Here is a 12,320-nt window from a genome sequence, read left to right on the forward strand (position 1 = left end):
GGAGCAAATGAACCTCCAAAAAGTGAAAATCAAATTTTAGAAAAAACACAAGTTAAATACTGCATGGACAGTATTTCTATGTGTGGGGCATTATTAGGGGGAGGTGTCTTGTCAAAATATGGCTGGACTAAAGACCTCAACCCGGATAGGGTGGAAGGCCCCATGATCGGTCTGTTACTAATCGGTGACCGATAAAGACCTGACCAAGGCCTGTAGTAAGCTTGGTTAGGCATTACAGGAGTTAACACTAAGACCGAGGGGTCTTAGAGAGCCCTCTAGCGGGGCGAATAGAGCTAGATCGAGCCTTGGGAAAGCTAGATCGAGCAGGACTGAAGCTAAGCAAGAGACCGAAAGGTCTGTCTGGTCCTCCTAGAGAGGCCAAGAGAAAGTACGAGAAGCTAACTAAAGCTTGATCAGGCCTTCAGCAAGCACGACCGAGCTGTACCGGAGCTAACACTAAGACCGAGGGGTCTTAGAGAGCCCTCTAGCAGGGCGAATAGATCTAGATCGAGCCTTGGGAAAGCTAGATCGAGCAGGACTGAAGCTAAACGATAGACCGAGAGGTCTGTCTGGTCCTCCTAGAGAGGCCAAGAGAAAGTACGAGAAGCTAACTAAAGCTTGATCGGGCCTTCAGCAAGCACGACCGAGCTGTACCGGAGCTAACACTAAGACCGAGGGGTCTTAGAGAGCCCTCTAGCAGGGCGAATAGAGCTAGATCGAGCCTTGGGAAAGCTAGATCAAGCAGGACTGAAGCTAAACGATAGACCGAGAGGTCTGTCTGGTCCTCCTAGAGAGGCCAAGAGAAAGTACGAGAATCTAACTAAAGCTTGATCGGGCCTTCAGCAAGCACGACCGAGCTGTACCGGAGCTAACACTAAGACCGAGGGGTCTTAGAGAGCCCTCTAGCAGGGCGAATAGAGCTAGATCGAGCCTTGGGAAAGCTAGATCGAGCAGGACTGAAGCTAAACGATAGACCGAGAGGTCTGTCTGGTCCTCCTAGAGAGGCCAAGAGGAAGTACGAGAAGCTAACTAAAGCTTGATCGCGCCTTCAGCAAGCACGATTGAGCAAGACCGGAGCTAACACTAAGACCGAAGTGTCTTAGAGAGCCCTCTAGTGGGGCGAATAGAGCTAGATCGAGCCTTGGGAAAGCTAGATCGAGTAAGATTGAAGCTGAAAGAGTGTCAGAGGAGCAAATGAACCTCCAAAAAGTGAAAATCAAATTTTAGAAAAAAACACAAGTTAAATACTGCATGGACAGTAATTCTATGTGTGGGGCATTATTAGGGAGAGGTGTCTTGTCAAAATATGGCTGGACTAAAGACCTCAACCCGGATAGGGTGGAAGGCCCTATGATTGGTCTGTTACTAATCGGTGACCGATAAAGACCTGACCAAGGCCTGTAGTAAGCTTGGTTAGGCATTACAGAAGATAACACTAAGACCGAGGGGTCTTAGAGAGCCCTCTAGCGGGGCGAATAGAGCTTGATCAAGCCTTGGGCAAGCTAGATCGAGCAGGACTGAAGCTAAACGATAGACCGAGAGGTCTGTCTGGTCCTCCTAGAGAGGCCAAGAGAAAGTACGAGAATCTAACTAAAGCTGGGTCGGGCCTTCAGCAAGCACGACCGAGCAGTACCGGAGCTAACACTAAGACCGAGGGGTCTTAGAGAGCCCTCTAGTGGGGCGAATAGAGCTAGATCGAGCCTTGGGAAAGCTAGATCGAGCAGGACTGAAGCTAAACGATAAACCGAAAGGTCTGACGGGTCCTCATAAGAGGCATGGAGAAAGATCTGATACTAAAGTACCTCTCGGAAGTAATAAAATATGCCTGATGAAGCCGGGTATGATGTTTGTTGTTTGATGGCATTCATCGATTAGGTCTGGTGGATTCCCCATTACTCCGAGTGGTACTAGTAGAGGCTCCTACAGGGGTGAGCAAAGCGAGATCAAGCCTTAGGCAAGCTAGATCGAGCAGAACTGAAGCTGAAAAGCAAAATAAATGACAGGTCTGTCCAAATCAATAAACTTGAAATCCAGTGTGGTCACCACGGGTCACGAGGTGAATTCCTAGCGATTGTCTGCTGAACGTATAGGAAGGCCCGAAACGAACGATAATTTCATTGCACAGTGGAGATACTATACGTTCAGGAGTAGCATACATCGGGTTTGATCTATGATCATGTCTGGTCTCCGAGGATCCACCGGGTTACCAACTGGCACCGCTGTACTGGGTGTAAAACTGGGCCACCTGAAGTCCCGGGTGTAAAACTAGGTGCCTCTGTGCCAAAGTAGCGGCTTGCGTAGTGCATTATGCCTCCGGCTTGCGAAATGGTTATAAGCAATAACAACAGGACGCCGCGGGGTGTTCACTTAAAGGAGTAACGTTCTCTCAAGGGAGGGGATCTAAAAATCTTGATAAAACATTTATTCTATGCAAAATTTGTGCGCAAATTTTGCAAAGTAAAAAGCTGCACTGTAGCAAATTCTATGTGTGTAGCATTATTAGGGAAGTGTTGTTTGATGGCACCTCTCTACTTGATGCACCAAAGAACTACCTTGATGGCTCATGACCGCTGGTAATCTGTCGTCGCTAGTAGTTCGGAACTGAGAACAAATATGTTCGCAAATTACAACAATTATACAGCATATTGCTGAATAAAGCAGAACCGAATAATACTCAGTGACTTTACACCAAGACTGACTAATGTCTGGATTGTATCGTCCTACTCGAGTAAGGCGAAGAAAAGCTAGAAAGATACGCTTTTCACAAAGCAGGCTTAATGCATGCAAACCAAGGAGGAAGGAGTGATGCCCCTCCTTATAATAAGCAGAACCAAATAAAGAACAGACAGCATCATCTGTACAGTGACCAAGAAGAGGTGAAACTTCTGTATGTGAAAAGGCAATTTGAGCGAGATTTATTAGCAGACTAGTATTATGTTGTTTCTAGTAGGCGAAAGCCGAAACATCAACATGTGAAAATCTGATATTAAATCCTCAATCATTTTCCCTAGTATTATACAGCTATGAGTAACCTTAATTGGACACGGCAATTATTGCTGACCGGTGAAACTTTCGCATGGGAAAGACACACACACTTCTTGACAAAGCAATAAGTATTATGCTGTTTCTAGTACGCGAAAGCAGAAACATCAGCATGTGAAAGTTGTGAAGTTGAAGAATTTTTGTGTTGAGTACGATGTTGTTACTAGTAACCATGTCGACAGCTGAGAACTGTTCTCTAACCAATAGAAGGTGAAACTTCTGTATGTGAAAAGGCAATTTGAGCGAGATTTCTTAGCAGACTAGTATTATGTTGTTTCTAGTAGGCGAAAGCCGAAACATCAACATGTGAAAATCTGATATTAAATCCTCAATCATTTTCCCTAGTATTATACAGCTACTAGTAGCCGTAATTGGTCAGGGAAACATTGTTGACCGGTGAAACTTCACATGGGAAAGACACACAAATTACTTGACAAAACAATAAGTATTATGCTGTTTCTAGTATGCGAAAGCAGAAACATCAGCATGTGAAAGTTGTGAAGTTGAAAAGTTTTTGTGTTGAGTACGGTGTTGTTACTAGTAACCATGTCGACAGCTGGAAAGCTGTTCTCTAACCAATAAAAGGTAAAACTTCTGTATCTGAAGAGGCGGCGTGATTGAGATTTTTAACAGACTAGTATTATGTTGTTTCTAGTAGGCGAGAGCCGAAACATCGACATGTGAACATCTGGTTTTTAAATCATGAGTCAATTCTCCCTAGTATGATACAGTTGTTAGCCGGTATTGGTAACAGTAGAACAGAGATTTGGAGGGCAAAACCTGCTCATGGGAAATGCTCACAGAGCGCTATCTACCAGTACACATAGTATTATGCTGTTTCTAGTACGCGCGAGCCGAAACATCAGCATGTGAAATGTGTAATCGTGGGTAACTCTAAGTGTGTAGAGTACTGTGTAGTAACTAGTAGCCATGCCAAAGCATGCATTGAAACTCTTCGTGATTTAAAAAGCTCAAAGCAAGATTGACGAGGCCGCAAGGCTATGTCTTTCTAAATTCGAACAAATCGAAAGATTGTTCAAAGTACAATTAAACTGATTGATCCTGTCAGTTGCCATATGCTTGTCTGAAAGACTAAGCCATGCATGTGCAAGCGAAGCTTGAAAAAGTGGAACCGCGAATGGCTCATTAAATCAGTTACTATCTATTAGTTGATTTGCAAGCTAAATGAATAACTGCGGTAACCCTGCAGCTAATGCATGCTGATTGTCCGACACTGTCGGAGACTTTTACAAGACTACACCGGGTGATTTGCTAAGTACAGACACATCCCGTGATGAGTCCTAGTAACTGAAAGATCCCAGATAGCTTCGGCTTGGGGACGGAACTTCCGAATTTCTGACCTATCAACCTATGATGGTAGTGTAACGGACTACCATGGTTGTGACGGGTAACGGGGAATCAGGGTTCGATTCCGGAGAGGGAGCCTTAGAAACGGCTACCACATCCAAGGAAGGCAGCAGGCACGCAAATTACCCACTCTCCGCACGAGGAGGTAGTGACTAGAAATAATGATATGAACCTTTATGGTTTGTAATCAGAATGGAATGGACTTAAAAGCTCCATTGATGAACGAGTAGAGGGCAAGTCTGGTGCCAGCAGCCGCGGTAATACCAGCCTCTACAAGCGTATGCAATAGTTGCTGCGTTTAAAAAGCTCATAGTTGGATCTGTTTGAGTAGAACGGCAACATGGTCTTCAGTTAAATCTGTTGACTCGTTCCGCTCATCCTTCGCATCGAAGAAATAGTTTGCACTTAAATGTGACGAACTGTGGAAACGGTGTTTTCACCCTGAGAAAATTAGAGTGTTCAAAGCATCCTTTGGGATCGAATAATAAAGCATGGAATAATGGAGAATGACCCGCTACTCGATTGATGCCGGTTGGCTGAGTGCGGTAATGATTGAAAGGAACAGACGGGGGCATTTGTATTGCTACGTTAGAGGTGAAATTCTTGGATCGTGGCAAGACAAACTACTGCGAAAGCATTTGCCAAGAATGTTTTCATTAATCAAGAACGAAAGTCAGAGTATTGAAGAGGATTAGATACCCTCGTAATTCTGACCATAAACTATACCAACCTACAATTTGTCAAAGTCGATCTTGACTTGGCAAGAGATTAACCGGGAAACCAAAGTTTATTGGTTCCGGGGGAAGTATGGTTGCAAAATCGAAACTTAAAGGAATTGACGGAAGGGCACCACCAGGAGTGGAGCCTGCGGCTTAATTTGACTCAACACGGGAAAACTCACCCGGTCCAGACATCTTAAGGATTGACAGATTGAATATCTTTCATGATTATATGGGCGGTGGTGCATGGCCGTTCTTAGTTAGTGGAGTGATCTGTCTGGTTAATTCCGATAACGAACGAGATCTTCTCCATCTAAATAATGAAATTCACTATATGTGAATTCAAACACTTCTTAGAGGAACTATGCGGAATTAAATACCGCAGATGAAGTGAGGCTATAACAGGTCTGTGATGCCCTTAGATGTTCTGGACTGCACGCGCGCTACACTGTGTACTTTTAGATTGAGTACTCAGCCCTTGGTCCGAAATGGACTGGGCAATCAGAGAAAAGTACAGCGCTTCAAGGGGATCGTCTGTTGTAACTTGCAGACGTGAACCAGGAATTCCTGGTACTTATGAGTCAACAACTCATAGGGATTACGTCCCTGCCCTTTGTACACACCGCCCGTCGCTACTACTGATTGGATAGTTAAGCAAGAATTGCAAATTCCTACTGTTGGGACTTCGGTCTCCGGCAACGGGATGAAGCGGATCGAGCTTAATTGTCTAGAGGAAGTAAAAGTCGTAACAAGGTTTCCGTAGGGGAACCTGCGGAAGGATCAGTGATTGATTCCTTCGGGCATGGCTGCTGGTAGAGGCCATGTCTGTAGTGCGCATGACGCTCTGTCGCTAGAGATTGCTTGGCAACCAATCGCGAATTATGTATCGAGCTCAAAAACTACTTGTGTGGATACATAGTTCAGCAGTCATGGCAAGGGACTGCTTAAAGGGAGACTAGTTAGCAAAAGCAGCCTAGCAGAACTGCAGCTATCTAGATCTCAGAAGCTGGGTTATAGAAGCCCAGCTATAGACTTGTGAATGAGAAAGGCCTAAAAAGGTCCACAAGTCGCGTGGTTAGAACCGACACGCAAAAATCCCAGCGAGTGACAGAGCGTTGCGCTGTTCAGTGGGAAAGAGTTGAGCTACTCGGGGCGCCCACTGAACTTGCTCCGAGCCAAAGGCTCGAAAAAACACAGCTTAGCCTCAGATCCTTTACATAGAAGGCTAGCTAAAATAAACTTACCTTGGACGAGGGTAAAGTTTAGTCAGTTCTTAGGGGAGAGTAATCCACAGCTTCTCGCCCTCTGAACATTCTCCCAGATATGTAGGTCTGGGAGAGTCTCCTCCTGTTCTTCGGAATCTGGAGGTAGACAAAGACAGTACGATACGATCTTGCATCGGGATGACTAACCGATAATGATCATAATCTGACAATTTTTCCGGCTTGAGGCACCGGAGTCAGATTAAAGACACATACTGAACTAAAGGCGTATGTGCAAAGCTTGTCGGAGTGTAGAGAGTCAAGCTGAGTTGACTCGTCACGTGGTGATGACAACAGCCATGTGCAAAACACTCACAACTTTATCGTCTATGTGGAAAAGGTTGCTAACAGCGCTCTCTATGAGAGGCCCTCGCATATAACTATACGAGGAAAAGGCGATAGAGTTGTTTGAATGTGGGGCAGGTTCATCGACAAGCTAAGTTGATCACATTCTTGTTGTGGCATCCTACTAGAATTGGTCACGGTCTGCACCAACTCTCCCCAAGTTGGCCAGACTTAAAACTAGAAATAAGGTTTGCAGCTATGTGAACCTAGAAACTGTAAAGGAGTTGAAAGAACTTAAAGGAATTGAAAGAGGCCTTGAGGTATATCCTCTTGGTAAAGACCCACAAAAGCTCACAAAAGTGGCTTCGAAGGGCAAAACTGGTTCATCCAAAACAATTGGAGAGCTTAAAGCAGAACCAATTCGAATGAAACACTATTGGTGAAACTTCATCATGAGAACGTCACAAGCTGATCACGCTCTATGATATGACTAGTATTATGTTGCTTCTAGTAGGCTAAGCGCAAGCCGAAACATCAACATGTGAAAGTCGTAGAATTTTGCAATCAAACTGTGGCTAGTACTGTGATGTTACTAGTAACCTGGTGTTCCGTCATATGGCCAAGAGAGCATTTGAAGGCGAAACTTCTGCATGGGAAAGCTGCATCATGATCAAAATTTTATATCGAGTATTATGTTGACGTTAGTAGGCCTTGGCCGAAAACGCAGCATGTGAAAGGTATAGATAAAAGTTATTGTTGCAGTCAGTACTGTGTAGTTACTAGTAGCTGGATTTAAGCTCAAAATGAGACACTGTTGGTGAAACTTCATCATGAGAATGTCACAAGCTGATCAAGCTCTATGATATGACTAGTATTATGTTGCTTCTAGTAGGCTAAGCGCAAGCCGAAACATCAACATGTGAAAGTCGTAGAATTTTGCAATCAAACTGTGGCTAGTACTGTGATGTTACTAGTAACCTGGTGTTCCGTCATATGGCCAAGAGAGCATTTGAAGGCGAAACTTCTGCATGGGAAAGCTGCATCATGATCAAAATTTTATATCGAGTATTATGTTGACGTTAGTAGGCCTTGGCCGAAAACGCAGCATGTGAAAGGTATAGATAAAAGTTATTGTTGCAGTCAGTACTGTGTAGTTACTAGTAGCTGGATTTAAGCTCAAAATGAGACACTGTTGGTGAAACTTCATCATGAGAATGTCACAAGCTGATCAAGCTCTATGATATGACTAGTATTATGTTGCTTCTAGTAGGCTAAGCGCAAGCCGAAACATCAACATGTGAAAGTCGTAGAATTTTGCGATCAAATTGTGGCTAGTACTGTGATGTTACTAGTAACCTTGTGTTACGTCATATGGCCAAGAGAGCATTTGAAGGCGAAACTTCTGCATGGGGAAGCTGCATCATGAACAAAAGTTTATATCGAGTATTATGTTGACATTAGTAGGCCCTGGCCGAAAGCGCAGCATGTGAAAGGTATAGATAAAAGTTATCGTTGCAGTCAGTACTGTGTAGTTACTAGTAGCTGGATTTAAGCTCGAAATGAGACACTGTTGGTGAAACTTCATCATGAGAACGTCACAAGCTGATCACGCTCCATGATATGACTAGTATTATGTTGCTTCTAGTAGGCTAAGCGCAAGCCGAAACATCAACATGTGAAAGTCGTAGAATTTTGCGATCAAATTGTGGCTAGTACTGTGATGTTACTAGTAACCTTGTGTTACGTCATATGGCCAAGAGAGCATTTGAAGGCGAAACTTCTGCATGGGGAAGCTGCATCATGAACAAAAGTTTATATCGAGTATTATGTTGACGTTAGTAGGCCCTGGCCGAAAGCGCAGCATGTGAAAGGTATAGATAAAAGTTAGCGTTGCAGTCAGTACTGTGTAGTTACTAGTAGCTGGATTTAAGCTCGAAATGAGACACTGTTGGTGAAACTTCATCATGAGAACGTCACAAGCTGATCACGCTCTATGATATGACTAGTATTATGTTGCTTCTAGTAGGCTAAGCGCAAGCCGAAACATCAACATGTGAAAGTCGTAGAATTTTGCAATCAAACTGTGGCTAGTACTGTGATGTTACTAGTAACCTTTTCTTACGTCATATGGCCAAGAGAGCATTTGAAGGCGAAACTTCTGCATGGGGAAGCTGCATCATGAACAAAAGTTTATATCGAGTATTATGTTGACGTTAGTAGGCCCTGGCCGAAAGCGCAGCATGTGAAAGGTATAGATAAAAGTTATCGTTGCAGTCAGTACTGTGTAGTTACTAGTAGCTGGATTTAAGCTCGAAGTGAGACACTGTTGGTGAAACTTCATCATGAGAACGTCACAAGCTGATCACGCTCTATGATATGACTAGTATTATGTTGCTTATAGTAGGCTAAGCGCAAGCCGAAACATCAACATGTGAAAGTCGTAGAATTTTGCGATCAAACTGTGGCTAGTACTTTGATGATGCTTGTAGCCAACCGAATTGGTTGAAAAGCCCAATAAGTAAGCTAACTTGGGAGAGCTTGTTGGAAACCAAATGCTACTAGATTGGTCCAAATACATCCTTCAACAGGGGATCACTTGGCTCGCTTTACGAAGAGGAGCACAGCTATATGTGTTAATTCGGTATGAATCGCAAGATTTGTTTACCGACCTCTCTAACGCAAAAGGCGGTCTCGGCTTCGGCTGTTGACTGCGTCCGATTCAGGGTTATATAACTCTCGATTGAACACATTGATGTTCTATTGTTGGTGCTTCCAATAAAATTGGAACACTTAAAGCAGAACCGATTCAAATAATAGCATTCTGATCAATGATTGCATTCCTTGATCAAGAACTGCTGGAGTCATTGTGATGGCGAATTTTCTTCATAAGAAAATTGCAAAGAGACGGAACTTAATGAGACTAGTATTATGTTGTTTCTAGTAAGCGGAAGCTGAAACAGCAACATGTGAAAATCAAGTTTTGTTCAATGATCTCGAGGCGATAAGTACTATGAAGCAACTAGTAGCCTAAGCATGACTCAGATTTGAGACAGTCAAAAAGACTGGCGAAACTTCTTCACATGAAAGTTACATAGAGAACTACAAATGTATACAGCGAGTATTATGTTGTTTCTAGTAGGCGAAAGCTGAAACATCAACATGTGAAAGTTGTCTGCAAACTGTAGAACGATATGTGATTAGTACTGTGCTGTTACTAGTAGCCAGTCTGACTGTAGAAGCCAAGACAAAGGGAAACTAATGCATCTGAAAAGGACAAGTTATGGAAAGGTATGCACGATAAGTATTATGTTGTTTCTAGTAAGCGGCAGCTGAAACATCAACATGTGAACGTCGTTGTGTACAGTAACCTAGAACTATATAGTCCTTAGTAACGTGCATTTACTAGTACCTGTAATTGGTATTCAGACTCAGGCAGTTTGGAATAGTTTGGCAAAGATGCACCAGAGAAAACTGGGATTTGATACAGAAATTGTTGAATACAAGTATTATGCTGCTTCTAGTAGGTTGAATCCGAAACATCAGCATGTGAAAATTGAAAACATTTCTGGTTCGAATTGTCACAAGTATTTGGTGATCTGAGTAGCCAAACTCACTACAACGCCAATTGAAGGCAAAAATTCTCAACGGGAAAAGCTATTCTCATTGAATGAGCTAACAAGACGAGTATTATGTTGCTTCTAGTAGGCGAAAGCCAAAACATCAACATGTGAAAGTCTTGCTGAACAAATTTAATGTTGTTGAGCTCAGTACCGTGTGAATTAGTAGCCATAATTGGCGAGCGAAAATTGAACTGGCGAAACTTCGTCTTTGGAAAATTGCAGATGCCGAGCACTTAATTTGCAACGAGTATTATGTTGACTGTAGTAAGCGAAAGCCGAAACAGCAACATGTGAAAGCTGTTGAAATTTGTGGTCATTTTGCAATAAGTACAAGGAGTGTAACTAGTAGCCAGGTCAAAATTTGGGATAAGAATGAGCAAAAATTCTGCATGAGAACAGTTGAAATTATGAAACTAAATTACAAAGACTAGTATTATGTTGTTTCGAGTACGCGAAAGCGGAAACATCAACATGTGAACGTTTGTAACGAAGTTTCGTTAATTTTCAGCCTAGTACTGAGCAAGAACGAGTAGCCTCATCTCCAATCCCACGCAAAATGTAGTGAAATATGTGAGTGAACCTTATTCACGGTGAGGGTTTCCCGAGGTCTGTATTGCAGCGAGTATTATGTTGCTTCTAGTAAGCGAAAGCTGAAACAACAACATTTGAAAGTTGGAATTAATGACTGAATGGAAACTTCGACCTGTGTTTGATAGTAGTAGCGAACAAAACTGCTGAATCGGTTTCTGTCTCATATTGGTCAGTGAACCAATTAAGAGACAATCAACTACATAACCTGAATTGGGCGAGAGAACCCCCTTAACTTAAGCATATCAGTAAGGGGAGGAAAAGAAATCAACTGAGAATCCCTTAGTAATGGCGAATGAACAGGGAAAAGCTCATCGGGAAGAGAAATGGCAACATTTCTCGGTGTCCGGTATGGTTTGATGCTAGACTGGTGAATTTGTCCTGATGTCTACTGGAAAGTAGCATCAAAGAAGGTGAAAATCCTGTAAAGGTCATTTTCGATACCAGTCATAATGGCTCATTCCTATGAGTAGAGTTGTTTGAAAGTGCAACTCGAAGCTGGAGATATGTCTCTCCAAAAGCTAATTATAAAGCGAGACCGATAGTAAACAAGTACCGTGAGGGAAAGTTGAAAAGCACTCTGAAGAGAGAGTGAAAAGTACGTGAAACTGTTGAAGGGGAACTGGAGTGAGCGTTACCATACTCAATGCCTTGATATTATATTCTCGGCTACCGAGTAGTGTAGTTGTCGTCTTTTGGCAAATCTTGTTAATGAATCGAGCAGAAGTTTTCCTCGGAATTCTTCTTGTTGATTCTAAACAAAATGAGATAAATTGATCTTGATTGCCTGTCTGACCTCAACTTCCTATTCAATGCTCTCTACAGCCCGTCTTGAAACACGGACCAAGGAGTGTGAGTTGCTTGCAAGTGTTGTCGCTCATTGAAAGCGCACACGCGAAATGAAAGTGAACAGTGTAATTTTTATGAATTGCACTACTTTGTGTGGTGAGGGCGCCGATTCGGTGTCCCGCAACCACGGACGGTTTTGCTCTTATTGCATGACTGATCCAGAGCAAGTAGCACACGACCCGAAAGATGGTGATCTATGCTTGGGCAGGGCGAAGCCACGGGAAACCATGGTGGAAGCCCGAAGCGGTTCTGACGTGCAAATCGATCGTCTGACCTGAGCATAGGGGCGAAAGACTAATCGAACCATCTAGTAGCTGGTTTCCTCCGAAGTTTCCCTCAGGATAGCAAAAGCTTGAGCAAGATTGAAAAATCTTCGCAAAGCAATTTCATCGGTTAAAGCGAATGATTAGAGGAATGGGGGAAAATTTTTCCTTCACCTATTCTCAAACTATAAATCGGTGAGATGTCCTTGTGACTTAATTGCACTTGGACTATGAATGCAAGCTTTTTGTGGGCCGCTTTTGGTAAGCAGAACCGGCGATGTGGGATGAACCAAAAGTTGGGTTAAGGCGCCTAACTACTTGCTC

General features: G+C 43.2%; 2 pseudogenes; both read left to right on the forward strand.

Moving 5' to 3' along the window:
• The first annotated feature begins 9,252 nt into the window (after nt 1-9,252).
• LOC142355065 (5.8S ribosomal RNA) lies at nt 9,253-9,404 on the forward strand (annotated as a pseudogene).
• Nucleotides 9,405-11,087: 1,683 nt separating this feature from the next.
• Nucleotides 11,088-12,320, forward strand: part of LOC142355066 (large subunit ribosomal RNA) — a pseudogene marked incomplete at its 3' end in the record, with an annotated part of 2,576 nt that continues 1,343 nt past the window's right edge.

The sequence above is a fragment of the Convolutriloba macropyga genome, unplaced genomic scaffold (genome assembly GCF_964194025.1).
Source record: "Convolutriloba macropyga unplaced genomic scaffold, txConMacr16.3 SCAFFOLD_3640, whole genome shotgun sequence".
Classification (NCBI taxonomy): domain Eukaryota; kingdom Metazoa; phylum Xenacoelomorpha; order Acoela; family Convolutidae; genus Convolutriloba; species Convolutriloba macropyga.